This window comes from Centrocercus urophasianus, unplaced genomic scaffold (genome assembly GCF_019232065.1).
Source record: "Centrocercus urophasianus isolate 14NV4802_14NV808 unplaced genomic scaffold, USGS_Curo_1.0 seq_25, whole genome shotgun sequence".
Lineage (NCBI taxonomy): Eukaryota > Metazoa > Chordata > Aves > Galliformes > Phasianidae > Centrocercus > Centrocercus urophasianus.
This window is the reverse complement of record NW_024884811.1, coordinates 17626727-17645312: the sequence shown is the minus strand read 5'-3', so window position 1 is coordinate 17645312 and position 18586 is coordinate 17626727. Positions and strand designations below refer to the sequence as shown.

Sequence of the window (18586 nt, the reverse complement as noted above, 5' to 3'; positions counted from 1 at the left end):
CTTTTCTCAAGGCTGAACAGACCCAGTTCACTCAGCCTTTCCTCATAGCAGAGATGCTCCAGGCCCTTCACCATCTTTGTGGCCCTCTGCTGGACTCTTTAATGGTTCCAACAGAATGGTTGGAAGGGATCTCAAAGCTGGCTGCCCAGGGCCCCAACCAGCCTGGCCTTGATGACCTCCAGGGATGGGGCACCACAGTTCTCTGGGCAGCAGTGCCAGTACCTCACTGTCCTGTGAGTCAAGAATTTCTTCCTAATGTCTAATCTAAACCTCCGCTCATTTAATTTAAAGCACCTCCTGTTTGGGATTGTCCCAACACAGGTGAAGGATCTTGCACTTGCCCTTCATGAGGTTGGCATGGGCCCAACTCTCACATATGCCCAGGTTCCTCAGGATGGCATAATTCCCTCCAACATGTCTATCGCACCACACAGCTCAGTGTCATTCACAAACCTGAAAAGGATGCACTCAGTCCCACTGTCTGTGTGACTGAAAAAGATGTTAAATAGTTCCAGTCTAGTACAGACTCCTGAAGAATGCTGCTTGTCACCAGTTTCCCATTTGGAGATCAAGCCATTGACAAAAGTCTGAGTGACACCATCCAGGCAATTCCTTATCCTCCAGTGATCTATCCTTCAAATCCATGTCTCTCCAATTGAGAAACAAGGACGTCAAGGAGGACAGTGTCAAATATTTTTGCTCATTTTACCTTCTGACCTCAGGTTTGTATGTTATTAGTATGGTCAGGTTGAGGTTGGACTTGATGACCTTGAGGGTCTTTTCCAACTTCAGCAATTCTATGATTCTATGACTCTACGACACAGAGAATTAAATTTCACTTAACTTCCATCATGAGCTAGAAAAATTCACTGGTATTGTTTGCTTGTATATTTTCTATTCTATTCGTTCATATATTAAAAAAATTACAGAACTGTCACCATGTGGCACATACTTAAACTGAGTGTCCATGTGACTGTGTTACCCTAAAATTATCTGTCAGTATCTCTGAGTCCTCCTCACAGTTAGCTACCACTCATCAGCTCTGGTGGTGGCTATCTCTAAAGAGCTGTTAGTGACCATATCTCACACTAAATGTGTCAGTAATTCAAATATTTGGCAAGGCTGGACTTCTCTCCATTAAGTGATTAGATGGCATTTTGGGTTAGTCTTTCGCTGTGACTCACAACTGAGCTGTCCTTCACTCCTATCTCAGTGACTTAAAAAATAATTTTAAAAAATTGAATATGACAAAAAACAAATAAACAAAAACTCTGGTATGCGTAATAGTAGCCCTTAAATAGAGAATATCAGGAGAAGGCTGCTGTAAATGTTGGGCTGGATGTGAAGTGGATGGCTGGGACATGACTGGCAAATTCTCATAGTAAGATCCTACTCACAATCTCACAAAATACTCACAAAGTAAAAATCATCAAATTTGAGCTATTTTTACACACAATGGAAAGCACAGCCATATCCTCGCTCTGGCCATTGAGTCATTTTAAACTTGCTGCAGATTATTTTTTTCCAAATACTCTTCTGTTCTTCTTGGCTGAGATATACATGAGAGGTTCCATGAAGCAGAGAGCTCATTCTAATAGTGCTAATCATCTTGTTTAGGATCCCTGTTTACAGTAGAATAGAAAGGATGCGTTTTGTCTTCACGTGCCCTTATGCAAACCCAGGATCTGACCTTGCAGACTCTGGAACAGAGTCACGTCTGTTTGGGAGATGATATCACTCATGTCGCTCCTGTATCAGCTTTCTGCTGGCATCAGTTCAGCTCTTCTAAGCAACAATCTCCCTCTCCTCAGCCCTCAGCTCACTTGAAGCTTTTATTGGGATAACTGCTGTTTTCTCAGTTATTCCAAATTTAAAGGTCACTGGAGAGTCACACTCCAGGTCAGCTCTTTGCCCTGTTACTATTCCTTAACAAGCATCTGTGAAAGTCACCAAAACTCAAAGGCAGTCCAGCTCTTCACTCTCCTTATAAAAGAAAACACAGCCGAAGTATCCCAGTTGTACATCAGCAGCCTCTGGATTGCATTAAAACGGGTGGCAGACAGACAAAAAGCTCTCTTTTTTAAAAGTATCTTGAGACATCTAATCTCAGAACTGCCACTTTGAAAAACACATAAGGCACAAATTTTCTATTCCTTGAACATCATAGTACATTCCCCAAAACTGTATCCTTGGATATACTGCATGATTGATTCTCAGATCTGGGAACCAGGGACTGAGAGAAACACAAACATTTCTGTTCACCCTCAAAAATGAATGCAACCATTTCTTCAAGAATTCCTCCACATTGGTAGCATTAAGGCTCTAACTCCATTTCAACTTTTAAATCATTCTGTCCAAAAGGGTTATAATGATTTACAACGACTTAGGTCCATGAAGGAGACTCTGATATTAATAAATAAATAAATATATAAATCCTAAAAGGAAAAGTCAACATTCAGGGCTAGACCAAGTGTGCACTGCTCTAAGCATGTACAAGTAAGTTCCCTGAGAAAACCTTAAATTCAAACACCATTCTGTTTCATCGCAAATGTTTTCTTTATTTCCTTGTTTTGTTTGTTTCCAGGGATATTTGTTCCATGTTAACAATGATGAGAGGGGACAATCAAGAAGAGACGGCACCATCACAGGATGTTGAGCATAGCCATGGAAGTCATTCAGACAAGAGATAAGATTTCCCACGTTCATTGCTTTCAATAACAAAGCTGAAAGCCCAGCCAGAGAGGAAAGAGTACCCGGTACTAAGGTACTAGTTTATGATTTGTGAGACTGCTGATTTCAAGCCTGCAGTATAATTTCAGTGGTAAAACCACATGTGCTAGTGCCAGGTCTAAAGCTCGTGTCTTTAACAACCAACTTATTTGGACACATCGTACCTGCGTGAGCACAGCCTGGGGACTGCTGACTTCTTTGAGACTGATGTGGCACTAGCTTTGGCCCATGCTACCAACTAGACATCTATGTACGTGGCATACATAAAGAAGAAAATTCTTGTGTGCAAAGTTTTGGACGCTGGAAAGAATGCAGAAGAGAAGAGCAAACTTCTCCAAGGTTGGTGATTGCATTGGAGATGCTTGCAGGACTCCATGAACCTGCCCAAGCTTCTCAGAGCAGATCAGTTCCAAAATCCAGAGACCACACTCCCACAAGGATATGGCACTGTGCTTTACCTAACGAGACTAATGGCAAAACTTGGTACTTCAGATTCATCATCACTGAAACTGCTATACAGCATATAAGCAGGAATGGCTTGTCCCTTTCCATGAGAGACACTGTTTATTTACAAATTTGAACCACCACCCTCTTCTCATCAGATGAGCTCTCTGTGTTCCTGAAAGCCTTGCAGCTCTACCCTTCACCTGTCCCAGGTGTGACTCCTCATCCCTTGAAATGAATGACCAGAACTGCACAAACTATTCCAGCAGAGATCTCAGCACAAATTTGCACAGTAAATTCAACACTTCATAGGATATACCGCAGCATGTCTCCTTTCCAGTTCCTGGTTTTCCCATTACTAAACGTTTCCTCTAGTATCTTTGCCAGCTGATGAGCCTCTCACTTTCACCACCACCACCTGATAGAGAAAATTGCCCCAGTAATCCCACCATATCAGCTAGGTTTATCTTACCTACAACAAGCTGCCTTTCTAAATGATGCACGGAAAGGGCTTAGGTAATTTCTGCTGGGGATCCATTCCTGCCAAGTTTTGATCACTGTTTATTTTCTCACATTCCTAAACATCCAAGTTCCAGAGGTGATGTTCCACCTCTCTGGTCTCCCGATAATGCTGAAGTGTTTCCCACCTCTATGCTTACTTGCAGCCCTGTTTAAATAAGTTAAAACACTTGCAAGTGAATCAGAAAGAAAAAGTGTGAGGCAACTTTGCTTTTATGTCTGTAAAGCTGTGTGTGAGGGTTAAAGTCACATACTGAGAAAGGAAAAGCACAGCCCTGGTGAGATGCCTGGATAATTAACAAGGGGAAAGAGAGCATGTTCTGCATTACATTTGGAAACAGCACACAGAACCCTGAACTTCAGCATCTTTTCTGCTCTCTGTACTTTGGGGATGTTGAGAAACAATGGAGAACGCAAAGAAGAACTGGCCTGGGGGTGAGAAAATACAGAGGATCAGACTAGATGGCTGGTCAAAGACTTGACTGTATTCTAAAGTGAGATTTATGATTTTTTTTTTTTTCATACCCCTACATTACAAGTCCTATCACAGAGGAATTAACCAATGCTTACCACCCTGTATTCTTTATGCTTTGTGCTTGAGGACAGACCCTACTGCCTCCCACCAACATCAATGGAATCATGCATCCAAGGATCTCTGATGACCTGTGCCTTAGGGCATCAATGGGCTGAGAACAAACTTAGCTGATCTTGAAAATGAAGGCCTAAAAAAATGCAAAGTATTTCTTGCAGTTAGAGAAGACACACCAGTCCACTGTCGATTTCCAAGACTTTCTAGAATGGCACATCTTTTATTTATTTATAAGCAGCCAAGGACTGCTGACTGTTCAAACAACTTACGAAAGAATCGACCTGTTTTTGTTAAAAATAATAATACAGTAACAATGCATTACCCAGACCTACAAATCTTAAAAATAAATAAAAATAAATGGTGAGACAGGAAAGTGCTAAAAAAACCCCAGAACTTAAATGTTTGTGCACAACAACTGAGTTAGTTGTTTCCCTGTAAAACACCAATTACTTCATCACGAAGGAGAGTTTGAACCATTGCACCAAAGCTGAATTCCATATGCTAAAGCCCATTTTCACCATCATTTAAAGCAGCATAAGTCAGCAGAAGTCCAACCAAAGCTAATGGAGCTATACCTAATCTGCAGGGTACTGCAAAACAGATTTTGATGCTGGCTGGCATTTTTGCTCACAAGCAGTAGGAAACAACAAGAATTAATCTTGCTGTCTTGGATAGGGCTGATGTATTTTTGCATCTACTTTTTATTTTATATGCTATTTTTGCATATATATTTTGCATACATGCTGTTGTATTTCAACCCAGATGTCACCCAAAAGAATCCACGCTTTACTCTCGCCGACATCTGAAGCATTTTTAGAATGTTCCTAACTTCAACAACTGATATCCCAAGTTCAAAAATAATTTTCTTTCTTTATGAATTTCAGCTAAATGCTGTAAATAGAAAAATAAAGGGCTCTGTAGCTCCCAAGCAAACACTGACCTTACAGAGGCAATGACCATCCAGGTGACCATATTATGAACAACCTCAAGCCATTTAACAGAACACTGTGGAAAATTTACCTTTTGAAAAGGAAATTTTAAAGAGAGAGAGATTTTGGAAACAATGGTAAAGGCTTACCACAGGCAGTGCAAACAAAGAACAGTAGCTGATTGGGTCTCTCAAAGCCTTTCACAGACAACATATTTATTCACAGTGAAGGAGTCAAATAAACTGCCATGCTGAATGTGTCTTGCCATTTCTGGAGCTGTTACCAGGTAATAATAGCAATAAAAAAATAATTTTCTTGTCAGATTTACGCTTTGGGAAGAAGGGGAGCCACAAATATGATTCCAGTACATTAACAGTTGGCCTTTATAAAGATACTGCAGCAAGTGTCAGGGAGGTAAGCAATGTGAATGCCTTCCAGTTAAGGGGTAAAAGATGGGCAAGTGTCTTCAAAGACAATCAGCTTCACTTTGTATGCAGTAATAAGGGCAATTTTGAAAGTATTTTAAATCTTCAGTTCAGACACTTTTTAAACAACAAAAAGACATTTCTAACAGAACTTAGCACCTACTTTAACCACACTCCTCCAAGAAACCTTCCTTGTAAACAGACTTTTTCTATGCCACATGAACGAATGACACTTTCCCCATGGAATTTAAGGACTAAAAAGTGGCCTTTCTTCATTTTAGTGAGCTGCAGAGTGCTCCTTTGATACTTGACTGGTTGTTCAAAACCCACATTTTAGAAGCCTTTGCTTTTCTCTGTCCCAATCACCGGGCAGCCTGGGCTGACAGAAGGACATGGCCCAGGTCTCCCCCACTGCAGCACTAGATTAGGACCACTCCTGAAACTCGTCTTCTCTAGTATTTCCCACAAACACCAATCATTTGTGTCCAGTGCAAGACCTCACAGATATTCCCTTTGTTTGACTTCTTTGCAGCCCTTTCTCTGCATGCATCCTATTGTAACAAGGAGGATACTGAATCTTTTGAAACAGTTAATTTTCTCCCAGCTGAGCCTGGATTTCAGTAATAAACGTTCGTTGTAATTTTTCATTCTCTCAGCCTTTATACTTCCATGAACAAAGGTCAAGTTGGCATTTAATAAAAAGATTAGTATGTTTGTTTTGATTCTTTCTTCCAAAAAAAAAAAAAGGAAAAAAGTATTACAGAGCAAAGCATCAAAGTGGACTGCATGGACTATAGCCAGAGTCTTCAGCCTTAGTATGCAATTAAGAGGAATATGAATATACGAATACAGGAAAGTTTCTCTATTTCCATTCTATATATATATTTGTCCTGTCTTAGTCTTCAAGTCCTTAAGGAAAAATTATTGGAACAACTTTCTTTTTATTGGAACACTTAGAATTGTAATGGCTCTAGGGTCAATGCAAATGTTTGGAATCACTCCGTCTCGGTACTTAAAAATATCTTACAGTCCATATTGCAAACCAGAATGCGTAAATAAACGCATGTGTATCTTTAGCCATCCTTGCTTCTGACTTCTTGTTTTCTGCTGCTCTTTTCACTCTACCACAGCTATTTTCACTGGAGATGTTCCAGTGATGTACCATTAACTTATTCCCACTGTGGAAATACTCTGGATATTTTTGCAACATAAGAAAACATCACAAAAATCTAATTTGTCTCTCAGTGGATATGAAAAAATACACTTTAAAAGGGACCATTTTTTTCTTCTTATCTCAAACAGTAGCATTTCTTTGAATAGGAATGACAACAAATCATCCTAAGAAAACAAAGACCAAAAAGTTATTTGAAGACTCAATTTACAGCAATCTTCTTTGTGCAAACAGGAACACTACCTCTCCAGGATAAATTACCAAGCGTTTTTTTTTTTCTGCAAGGCATAAATTAGGTGGGTTTTTTCCTACATTTTATAGCTGGAGACATACACAATACTGAAATCCCCTAGTAAACCTTAGTGGGTAACTGAAGGCAGAATTTGGCATGATATGGATCATTGAGGAGCACAAAAACGTAGCCCAGCATCTAGGAAAACAGTTAGGCTCTTGGCAAACCCATATGAAGGTTAAACAATCTTGCCTCCCAGGGTCACAGTGCCTTCCACTGATGTAAATCTGGAGGAGTGCAGAAAGGCCCCTTCCAGCCACGTTCAACAAAACCACTGCTCAACTACGGGTCAGTGCAAGGACAAGAAACAGCACAAACAAGAGCCTCGCCAACAAACGCCGCCTGGAAAGTCAAGCAGAGAACTTGCTTCTTTGGTAAGATGTGTTCAGTTTGCTCTAACAACTTCTAGTGTTCTTTCTTTCATGGAATGCTAACAAGAGTTATGAAGAGGAATTCCATAACTGATGCTACATGGCATGAGCCCAGTGAAGTCAGCAGAGCTATGGATACACAAACCTCAACATTGTTGGTGCCAATCAGGGGACCTAACAGCACCCCCTAGCACAGGTGAGCTTACAAGAACAATCAAGAAGGATCCAGACCTACAAACATTTTTTATATTATATACGTTTACTATATATAAAAATATATATATATATATATATACTGTATTTACCCTTGTCAAGGATTTTTCTTGAGCTCCTGAGTCATATTGTAACATTTCTGTAGGCAAATAACTTGGTTTAAGATCATGCAAGGAGAGGGTTTAAATGCACCGTGGATCTCCTTTGAAATTGCAAGAGCAGCCAGGAATGCAAGTCTGTAGGAAAAGTTTTTCACTAAAGTTTTATCACAGTGAAACTCAACTCTCTACAACAAGTTTTAAAACTAAAAGGAAATAGGACATGTTAACATGGTCCACTAAACTATACAGAGGGAGATGACTGAACCTGGTCTCTTAGGCTTAAGGACAAGGACTCAGGAAGTCATGGAATGGCTTGGTTTGGAAGGATTTATTATCTCCTGTTTTCCTATTAAACAAACTAGAAGACCAGCAGGACAATGTAGAATAAAAATATATCCCATGTTCTCTATGATTAAATATAATCCACTTTGTGTTGCTTTATTTTAAAACCAGGAAAACTTGAAATGAGAATTTTCTGTGAAAATTCCTGAAAAGAATTACTCCTTCACTAACAGCCCCCTCATCACTCCAGTCTGAGATTCAAAGGAGTTTCACCAACTGCTGTTCTCTGGATGTGCGCTTTCTAGTCTCCAGGGAGTAGTGGAGTAGACTTAAGAGTTTCTTCAGGGAAAAAAAAAAAGCCTAATTAGCTTTTCATCCAAATATATTACACATCAAAACAGTGTTTCTCTATCTGCCTAAACAAAATGCCTATTTTCATACAACCAGCACATTATGTAATATATTGAGAAGTCAACATCCGAGGCACCACAGAAGTCATAGTCTGAGACAACAGTTTCTGTAGACTGTCTGGGCCACCATTGTGCAGACAACCAACCCAACCACACACGGGACCTTCAAGTGACCAATTCTCAAGTAGAAATCAGCCCACACTGCAAGCGAGCATGGCTGTTGCTTCTCCTTGCTTTTGCCTTAGGGAGATGCAGTTGAAAGCAACTCTCTACTCCTGAAGTTCCAGTGACCTCTGGTCCTTCGCGTCCCTTACACTTCACTTCCAAACAACTAACATGTACCAAAGACACCCAACCCCACTTTCAGCCAGTTTTTCTCTTCTCACAGATGCTATTATAAAGATTAAATAATTCTTCCTTTGCTACTTTTGTTTCAATTATAACTCATTTAAACTCTCAAAGGCAATAATCTCTAAGCTAAGGGTTTTGTCAGAATTCCAGACAGCATTGCTTAGGAAACAACACTGCTTTTTGATACAGCTAAGATGATATATTCCATAATAAAAATTGTGTCTGATTATAGCATCTTGTTGAATAGGCAAGATGTCAGATTTACAACATATTAAATGTGTTGAATCATAAAGATATTAACATTCCAGCGAGACATTAGAGCTCTGGGCAGGAAGTTATTTACAGTGAAATGACGCATCCAATGAAGTTATTTGCTCTCTCATATAAAAAGAGTTCTAAGCATACTTTTTCTTTGACTGTTTTGACAAATTTCTATGCTGTCAGCATTTATCCATCACTCGTAAAATATTACTATAATACTTTGTGTCCTTCTTCACTCATTTTGCAATGTGACTTTTTGGACTGAGTGTTTCGTTACAGAGAATTAGCTGTCAGCCTTCCCCTCAAGGGAGGGCAATGAGATAATCAAGTCAATATAAAGACGGCTGTTTTACACTGGAAGCTCTGCACTGCTAATTTGTCCATAGAAAGACTTCTGTTCTTCATACAATTGCTAGCCTAGAAGAATATTGTGAAGAACTTCTCCAAGCTCTCTCTGTAGTGTAGCTTGTCCTTGACTTATTCATTCTCCAAGAACAATCCCTTTACATATTCAGGGAATACCTTTGATTTTGCCACTCTCACCCACTTAAAACACCGTGCGTGCTCTGCCTTAGCTCCCAGCCCACCTGAAAAGGAAGGGGGAAAAATTCTGTTTGATGTGTGTTTACTACTGAATAGCTGCTCATCTTAATACAGTGAATATACACTGAGTATTTCACCTTATTTACATCCAGTACAGATCACCAATTTAAATGGTTGTGGTTAGAACTGAGGTTTAAAACAAATCAAAACAAAAAACAGAAGTACATGCTTTTAATAGCTGGATGTAAGTTAAATGTTTTATGGACTCGTACTTCATTTTCTGAACTAGGATCAACAATGAAATCAACACATGATGGAAAACACTCCTTAAGCAAGAAGGATTTTCCAAACACAGCTAAACTCTGGGGCTACTGTCTGCAGCTGAAATTGTTTTTCTCTTCAACTGTTAATCACAGCTACCCTCAAGGAGATTCAGATGGATTGCTTTCTTCTCCTAGCCCAAGAAGAAACTGAGTCAGCACTGTATGGATTCAGCTCTCCATTGTTTTTTGCATATAATTGGAACAACATAGAAGAAAAGGCAAAGTATACCAGCAGATTGACATTTGCTACTGTTAATTTACAAAAGAAGCCACCATCAGCTTGGAAACTGAAACCAAGCAACAGAAAAAAAGATTTCAAAGCAGAATTGCGGGGTAGCATTTTCACTGTAAATCAAATGTCAGCTCTGTTTACTTGGATATAGGCACAAGCTTCTGCCTGTCAGTAAGTGTGAACTTAAAGGCAGGAGTGACCAAGGGGATAGAAGCAATGCAGTGGGAAGGCACCAACAAGGGCCTTCCCCATGTCCCCACCTTAGCAAAAACAAAGCCAATCCCTTCAGACCATCTGCTCCCCATGCAGTGACAGGGATACCGAACACCTAGCAATGATTCACACATCAAAAGTCATTTCAGGACTCGGGGCACTGCGGCAGAGACATAAACGAAAGATTAAACTCAAGGACAGAAGAATTCAGCACAGCATCAACCAAAAACAAAAACAAAACAAGAAAAGTATCAGACATTCCTTCAGCATTGCACGCGGGCAATCTGAAATGCGATCTACCCAGGTAATGTTTCTCTGCACATCTGTAAATCAGCAGTGTGGGTGACGCAAGATATCGTGCACACATCTGCTTTGTGTGATCTTGTTGCACAGCAACTGCTTTGCGGACACGCAATATCACCACAACAGGGAGGCTCAGCTCACAGCGCTAGATAACTTGTCCCCTGGTCATACTGATCCTGTTGGGCAGTGGCTTTCTCATCAGCCTCTGGACAGTCCCGACCCATCCAGGATGCCTGCCAAGTTTTACCTATTTCTCTGAATGTAGTTTAAATGTTTCGTGTTCAACTACTGCTCATTGTGCCACGGTACCACAATGAGGGAAGGCAATCTGAGCCAACAAGCAGTTAAACATCTGCCTGCATCACGTTCCTCTGCCCTCCTGCAGACCTGCATGCTGCAGGAAGGGACAGATTTCCCAAACCAAGGCATCAGAAGAGCAAAGAGGCGGTCAGGGGAAGCAGCCGTGGCTCTGCAGCATTGCTTCAAGCAGTTGGGAGAACTGGCATTTCCCCAGAGTGCGTGCGTGTGTTTTCGTTTGCTTTCAGCTGATGCTTTGTTTGTCTGGGTTCTATGTAAGCAGATGAAGTCTGGAAGTGTTTAAATTATACCTTTTTGGGATGTGATTGTCTCCCATCACACACATATCTGTTGCAGCAAGCTGGAATTTCTCCCTTCTCGTCTCTTTACCTTTTATCTTGTTTCCTGTCTGTTCTAAGCCCCCGTTTTTACTGCTTTCCCTTTCTCTTCTTGTTGCTTCATACCTTCATCCCTCAATCTCTCACCCTTCTGCCCCATTCCTCCTGATGCAGAACAACCCCTCTCCAGGGGTCTCTGCACCTATGCTATCCTGCTGCCAGCAAGAGTGGCAAAGCAGCCCAACCTTAGAGAGCGTACACAATGCTTAGGATAATTACCAAAGTGGTATTCCCTTTGGCTGCCTATTTTTATTACATATTTTGTATCAACCACGGGAGGCCCTGGGGCTACTATTTTGTTTGTCTGGAGCCTCTGTGCTAGACGCCATGCCCGGGAAAGTCAGTTCATATTTAACCCTATATTCAGCAGATGAAAACCATAATGTAACGCACCTGGTTCTCATTATTGATCTAGCCACAAAGGAGGGCACTTATCACACAGCTCGCTCTCTCTTGCCAGTTTTAAACTTCTCCCAACTGCTTTGATGTAAACATCAAAAACTTCCGGACTGCACGAGCAGCTAGCTGCCAGACCTCATCCTTTAATTGTACCAATTTCTACCTTAGTGCAGCACTCACCATCATTATGCAGTGTTCTGAAGGACCATTAGTTATATTGGCTCATGTGGGAGTGAACTCTGCACAGAGGAAACACTGCCCAGTAAATCCCCAGCACCTATGTGTTTTGCTGCAGCAGACTCTCTAATGCACCAAGATTGAGAAAGAGTTAAGGTCCTTGGTTCCTAAAGGAGGAGGGATCCCAAAAGTCATGGCTGCCCAACTGCTGTAACCTTCAGATAGGAGCACACCTGTGGTGATGCTCTTAAGCAGCTGATACACCAGCTGAGAGCTGCCTTTGTGCTCACAGCCAAGGAAAGAAAACCAAGCAGAGGGCTGACTGTATTCAAAGCTGCAACACTATCATGTGCTACTTTCTATGCAACAAGGAGAGGAAAATTGTATGAGAGTGCAGACAAGTAACATTCCACCATTGTGGCGCGTGGTGTTTTGTGGAAAAGCAACGTACCAAATTTTCATTATTACTATGTAAAAAATTTACCTGTGATGGCAATTTAAAGTAACATTTCTTAAATATATATGCATACAATGGACATATGTAATTCAATCACAGAATCATTAAGATTGGAAAAGACCTCCAAGGTCATCTAATCTAATCATCAACCCCTCCCCACTGTGCCAACTGACCATGTTCCTCAGTGCCACATCTCCATGGTCCATGGACACCTCCAAGGAAGGTTACTCCACCACCTCCCTGGGCAGCCTGTGCCAGTGCCTCACCAATCTTTCAAGAAGAAACGTTTCCTAATATCCAACCTGAACCTCCATGAATGTGTGTATATATATATATATATATATATATATATATAATTTTTCTAAATTGGAGTCTCTTATTTGTCTTCTATCTTTGTTATTACACACACAGAGATATACATACAAAGCAAAGGAGAACACTTGGGCTTGTTACATGTCTTCATGAACGGAGCATGGGTAAACCTGGAGGACAGCACACATCATGGAGATGTGCTTCATATGGAGTTCAAAGCTCTGCACCTGCACATCATGGGCAGTTTGAAAGGATGAATAAATTAATATAATAAAATCTGACACTCATTTTCAATCCGACTACCAGGTACCTCATCTCAGCAGCTCTAACAAGGTACTCTGGCATGTTTCAGATGCTGATGCCACTTTGAGTGGTGCAGATTGTGGCATTTCAGCACTGAACTATGTGCAAAAGAAGAACTCTTAGTTTATGAAAACATAAGGAAACTTGTTTGGCAGCCATGGAATTACAGCTGTTGTGTATGTTTGCTTTTCTGAAACAAAAACAAAAATGAAAATCTTATCCTCTCTTAAATTTTCAGCAAAATTTTGTTATGGAGTGCATTACCCTGAAAGGGAATTGGAGATTAAGTAGCGCTTTGCTCTAATCAGATAAATTTCTTGTTTACAATGTTATATTGTAATGTAAATCAGGGCTCTTTCAATGCTATTAAAATTAAACTGATGAGCAAAACTTCAGGGGGAAGCACAACAGCAGAATGAGAAAACAAACCCCTAAAAACAAAACTCAATAGACAAATGACAAAATTTCAAGCTTGCTTACTCCAGCTGAGAGGATCAGTACTGCATAGTGCATTTTTTCCCTTTTGGAGGCTCACGAAGGATCTGGGAGCCAGGAATGGTGCGTGGTCCCCAAGGACCATATTAGTGACAGTGCTGCTCTTTGGGAAGCAGCTGCACTCCAGCGTACTTGCAATCACTTTTATCTTCCAAGAATGTGCAAAACAATGCTGTGCATAGGAAGAGGAGGCTCCACGAGCAGTATCAGTGTTCAGGAGAGGGAAAAGAAAAACTTCTCAGGGCATGCAATTTCTGGTTAGTATCAGGATTGAGTAGGGTATCCATATATGAGCATTCTCTTCTGCTGTGATTTGATTTTTTTTGTGTTTTGCTCTGAAGTCTGCAGCAAACTTTCATGGCAAAACTGAAAACCTGATGTATAGGGAAGGCCTCTGTAAGACACATTTAACTGCAATTATCAGAAGCCAACAGCCTATATAGAAACACATCTGTGCTGCATAGAAGACCCTTTGCTTCCGAAACACTACAAAAGCTATTGATGAACTTCTGAGCTAAATTTTAAGCTCCACAACATGGCCGTATTTGCACATACACTGATGTCCTCTGTTCCGCCAGCAGCATCTCCTCCTTGCTAGTCCTGCAGGACACCGACTGCATGCAGAATTAGAATCACAGAACTACACGTAATTGTGTGAGTTGGAAGGGACCCTAAGGTGTTATCTGGTCCAACTCTCCTACAGTGAAGAGAGACACCTACAACTCAGGCAGGTGCTCACAGCCCCTCCAGCCTGACCTTCAGAATAGAATCAGAGAATCCTTTGATCCAGAATGGACATTTACACTGGGATATGACCAGGTATCTGTATCTTTCACTTCTAGCAAAGGAAACAGGAACTGGAGAGCACTCACCATGATTTCCAAGAAAGATGGATAATTTTTCTCACCAGACCAACTGTCTGCTTAAAAGCATCAGTTCTGTCAACTTGATTTGCAAGTTGAGAGGGGCCTAGACAAGTGTCTTAAGCTTCATAAAAGAAGAAACACGTCTGTGTATCTTGCAAGTGTTCTTCCAAAGTACACAGACCCAGGTTGAAATATCTACCTGTCTGATTCAGAACAAAGACCAGACAAGCATAGGGTCCTGCTCTGCACACTGCTTTTGTTAAATCAGACCTTCATTTTTGTCCACAACTTCTGAAAAAGAGTGAAACTATTTATCTCAAGTCTATTAACAGCAATATTTCAGTATCTAGCAGACAACAGGTGAGTGACAAAATATTTTGCTACCAACAAATATCGTCTGTATGTTGTTATTTGGAAACATATTCCCTGCTCTTGCTGAAGGTAATATGTAGATCTCCTACTATACAACAGTTAGCAAAGTGATCAGGTTTTAACAGATCTTAAAAAAAAAAAGATGCCTTTAATTAATAAATCGTTGAGTTTCCTGCACTTGGAAACATCACCATCCCCTTGCAAGAAGACACTGCTAGCATAAAACAAGAAAATGCCAACTCCACAGATGCTGTTTTTACACACAGACACATCCCTTCATTATCACAGATGGGATAGACAGAGTCAAAGCCCCTGAAGAGTCATTAAGGTTGTAAGAGACCTCTAAGATCATCTAGTCCAACCCCAACTCCCCCACCATGCCCACACACGTCTCTCAATACCGCATCTCCACAGTCCTTGGACACCTCCAGGGTCGGTGACTCCTCCACCTCCCTGGGCAGCCTGTGCCAATGCATCACTGCTCTTTCTGAGCATAAATGTTTCCTAACATCTAACCCAGCACTGGAGTTTTCATCCAGCATTTCACTTTTCACCCAGCACTGGAGTTTTACCACTACACCCTGTATGCCCACCGGGACAGGCCATCACTACAGATCACAGAATCACACAGAATCACAGAATCACCCGGGTTGGAAGGGACCTCAAGGATCATGTAGTTCCAACCCCCCTGCCTAGCAGGGCCACCAAACACACACATTCAGATCAGGTTGCCCAGGACCCCGTCCAACCTGGCCTTAAACACATCCAAGGACGGGGTATCCACAACCTCCCTGGGCAGCCTGTTCCAGGGCCTAACCACTCTCCTTGTATAGAACTTCCCCCTAACATCCAACCTAAATCTTCCCTCCTTCAACTTCGATCCGTTTCCCCTAGTCCTGCTGTTGTCAGCCCTTTTGAAGAGTTTACTCCCCTCCTGGGTGTAGGTTCCCTTCAGGTATTGATAGGCTGCAATGAGGTCACCCCGCAGCCTTCTCTTCTCCAGGCTGAACAAGCCCAACTCCCTCAGCCTGTCCTCATAGGGGAGGTGCTCCAGCCCCCTGATCATCTTAGTCGCCCTCCTCTGGACCCTTTCCAAAATCTCAATGTCTTTCTTGTACTGAGGGCTCCACACCTGGACACAGTACTCCAGATGGGGCCTCACAAGAGCCGAGTAGAGAGGGACAATCACCTCCCTGTCCCTGCTGACCACCCCTCTCCTGATGGAGCCCAGGATCCCATTTGCCTTTCGAGCTGCCAGAGCGCACTGCTGGCTCATGTTCAGTCTCTCGTCCATCAGGACCCCCAGGTCCTTCTCTGCCGAGCTGCTCTCAAGGACCACTCCTCCCAGCCTGTGCGGGTGCCTGGGGTTCTTCCGGCCCAAATGCAAAACCTTGCACTTTGCCTTTATGCAAGAGTTTAAATGAGAGTTTAAATGCTGTACGAGCTCAAACTGCTTGTTGCATCCGTTCCCCTGTTTTCTTATGAAAATAAATACAGAGAACATCTAAAAAAATACGAATCAATCCAAGCCAAGGGCCAGACTGCACACTTTCAAAAATGAAAAATACATCTAATTATGTACAAGGTTGCTATGACCACAGGGAGAAATGCCAACATACTCTCAGTGCTTGGCCCTGCTTTTGGCTTGGCCCTGCATTTGGCTCATTTATATTCATGAGTAAATCTGGTAAAAAATTTTCAAGAAATATTTCTTTTGTGATGAGAAGATGCTATTTTTTACTGAAGTGCTCTGCAAAACATGCTGATTTTCATGAAAAAACATCCAACAGGAGGAAAAAAGAAGAAGAAATTGTGTTCAGTCAAGAGTTTATGCTCAGGAATTTTGACATCTGACTTCAAAAGTACTCTCTTTCTACTTAACTTCTTGTATTGCAGATTTTAATGAGCAGTGTGTGCTGCCTCATGCCTGGTGTGGGATGGCATGAAATAGAGCTTGGGTCAATTTGGTTAATTGAATTTGACTTAGGAAATGAATTAAATGTGTATGATAATAGCTAATAGCTTTAAAAGGCATACTGTCAGCTCCTACCTCTAACAAAATATTAAAATCATGACACGATGCATAATTATTGTCATTGTGAAACCATGAAAATAAAAGTTTTGGAAGACAAAAATAAATTTTTTTAAGTTTAAATACCAGAATATCAAAGTTAAGCTTTTCAGGAACCTGGAGTGAAAATTTCCTACAGCCAAAGGTGAGTTTCATGTCCAGCTGAAGTTTTTAAAATGTTCAGTATTGCGCCAGAAGTGAAAACAGGATTGTAAGGCCTCTGAAAGTTCAGAAAAATAATAGAATCATTAAGGCTTGGATGACCACAAAGACCATCTAGTCCAACCACCAATACCTCCCTGCCAGGCCCAGTATGCTGAAGCCCATCTTTAGGCATCACTGGCTTCTCCAATGCTTGCACGTTCCCTCTCATCTCACTATCAGCTCCAACCTTGAAGTATCAATTAACATAAACTCAAGACATCCTCCATGCGAGGCTGCTCAGCTGAGCAACACATCTTCATGCAGGAAATGCTATCATGCAAAGGAGGAGAGCCCAGAGAAAGGGATGGAGCTCTCACACATCCTCAGTGCCAGACCCTGGATAAAGGTCACTATTTGGAAATTCACCTTTTTCCTTTTTTTTCCCCTTTTTTTTCAAGATGAAACAGTCCTAGCAGCCACAGACATAGACAAACTTTAGAAACACGAACCACAACAACACAGAGTGTGCAGTGCAGTGATTTGGAAATGCTCACCAGGGTCTGTGTGGGCCGGGGATGGTGAACACTGCCTGGGAATTGCAGGGGGGAAGGAAGGGAGGGCTTGACAGAGCAGAGCCCAAAGGTCAGCAACACCTCAGCGAGGATGAAAGACAGCATGAGCGCACTTGGCAGCCAGACACAGTCCTGCTTTCTTTGCACAGGGAGCTCAGCAGCCAGTGGAGCCTGTGAAGTCCTCCTCTGCTGTGCACAAAGCAGCCCCACTTCTCTTGGAGGGATGTGGGGATGTGCAGCAGCAAAGATGCAAGTAGCACGATGTTCTTTGTATTTTTGCAGTTCCTGCTCCAGAACTTCAAACAGCCTTTCCCAAGTTGGGGCCTGATCTGCTAGGGGGCAATCAGCCCATGGCTGATTTTTATGGTCCCTTCTAACTCAGCCACTCTATGGTTCTACAATTCAGTGCTATTAAAGCAGGTGCTGCCTCTCCTTCATAGGGAAAGAAGATGAGCAAAGCATGGGCTGCAAGGATGCTAACACTGCTCAGGCAGAGGTGTGGTACCTTCCCAGGTGCACAAACAGTACAGCACTGCTGCATCATGAGTCTGCAGCAATCAGATACCTGTACCAAAAAGAAAATACCAGGACCCTGGGAATAAACTAGGAATCTCTGTAACACTTCTCGTGAGCACCAGTGTGCCTTATAACATTTTTATATACATAAGTGGCTCTGGCACACGCAGGCATACACACACATGAGCAGAGTGCAGTTGACTCCACAAAGCAAAAGCTCTCACAAGAAGCAGCCTTCATGGATGAGAAGTCTCATCTGCAGATGGAGCTAATCAGAGGACATCAGTAAAGGGATATGTGTGTTCTCATGCTTTGTGTATACTTCAATGTATCATCAAGTGTTCTTTATCATCCTTACGACAGCTTTAAGATTACTGACGTTTCTCAAACACACAGCTTAAAAAGAAGGGAAAGGGAAAGGGAAGGAAAAGGGGAAGGGGAAGGGGAAAGGGAAGGGGAACGGGATGGGACATGGAAGTATACACAAAAGAGGAAAGAAGAGAGC

General features: G+C 41.8%; 1 protein-coding gene across 1 annotated transcript in view; it reads right to left on the bottom strand.

Annotated features, from left to right (window-relative positions):
• The window catches only part of CCBE1 (collagen and calcium binding EGF domains 1), a 91185-nt gene that overhangs the window by 71718 nt on the left and 881 nt on the right, over positions 1-18586 (bottom strand). The gene's annotated exons all lie outside the window — the stretch shown is intronic.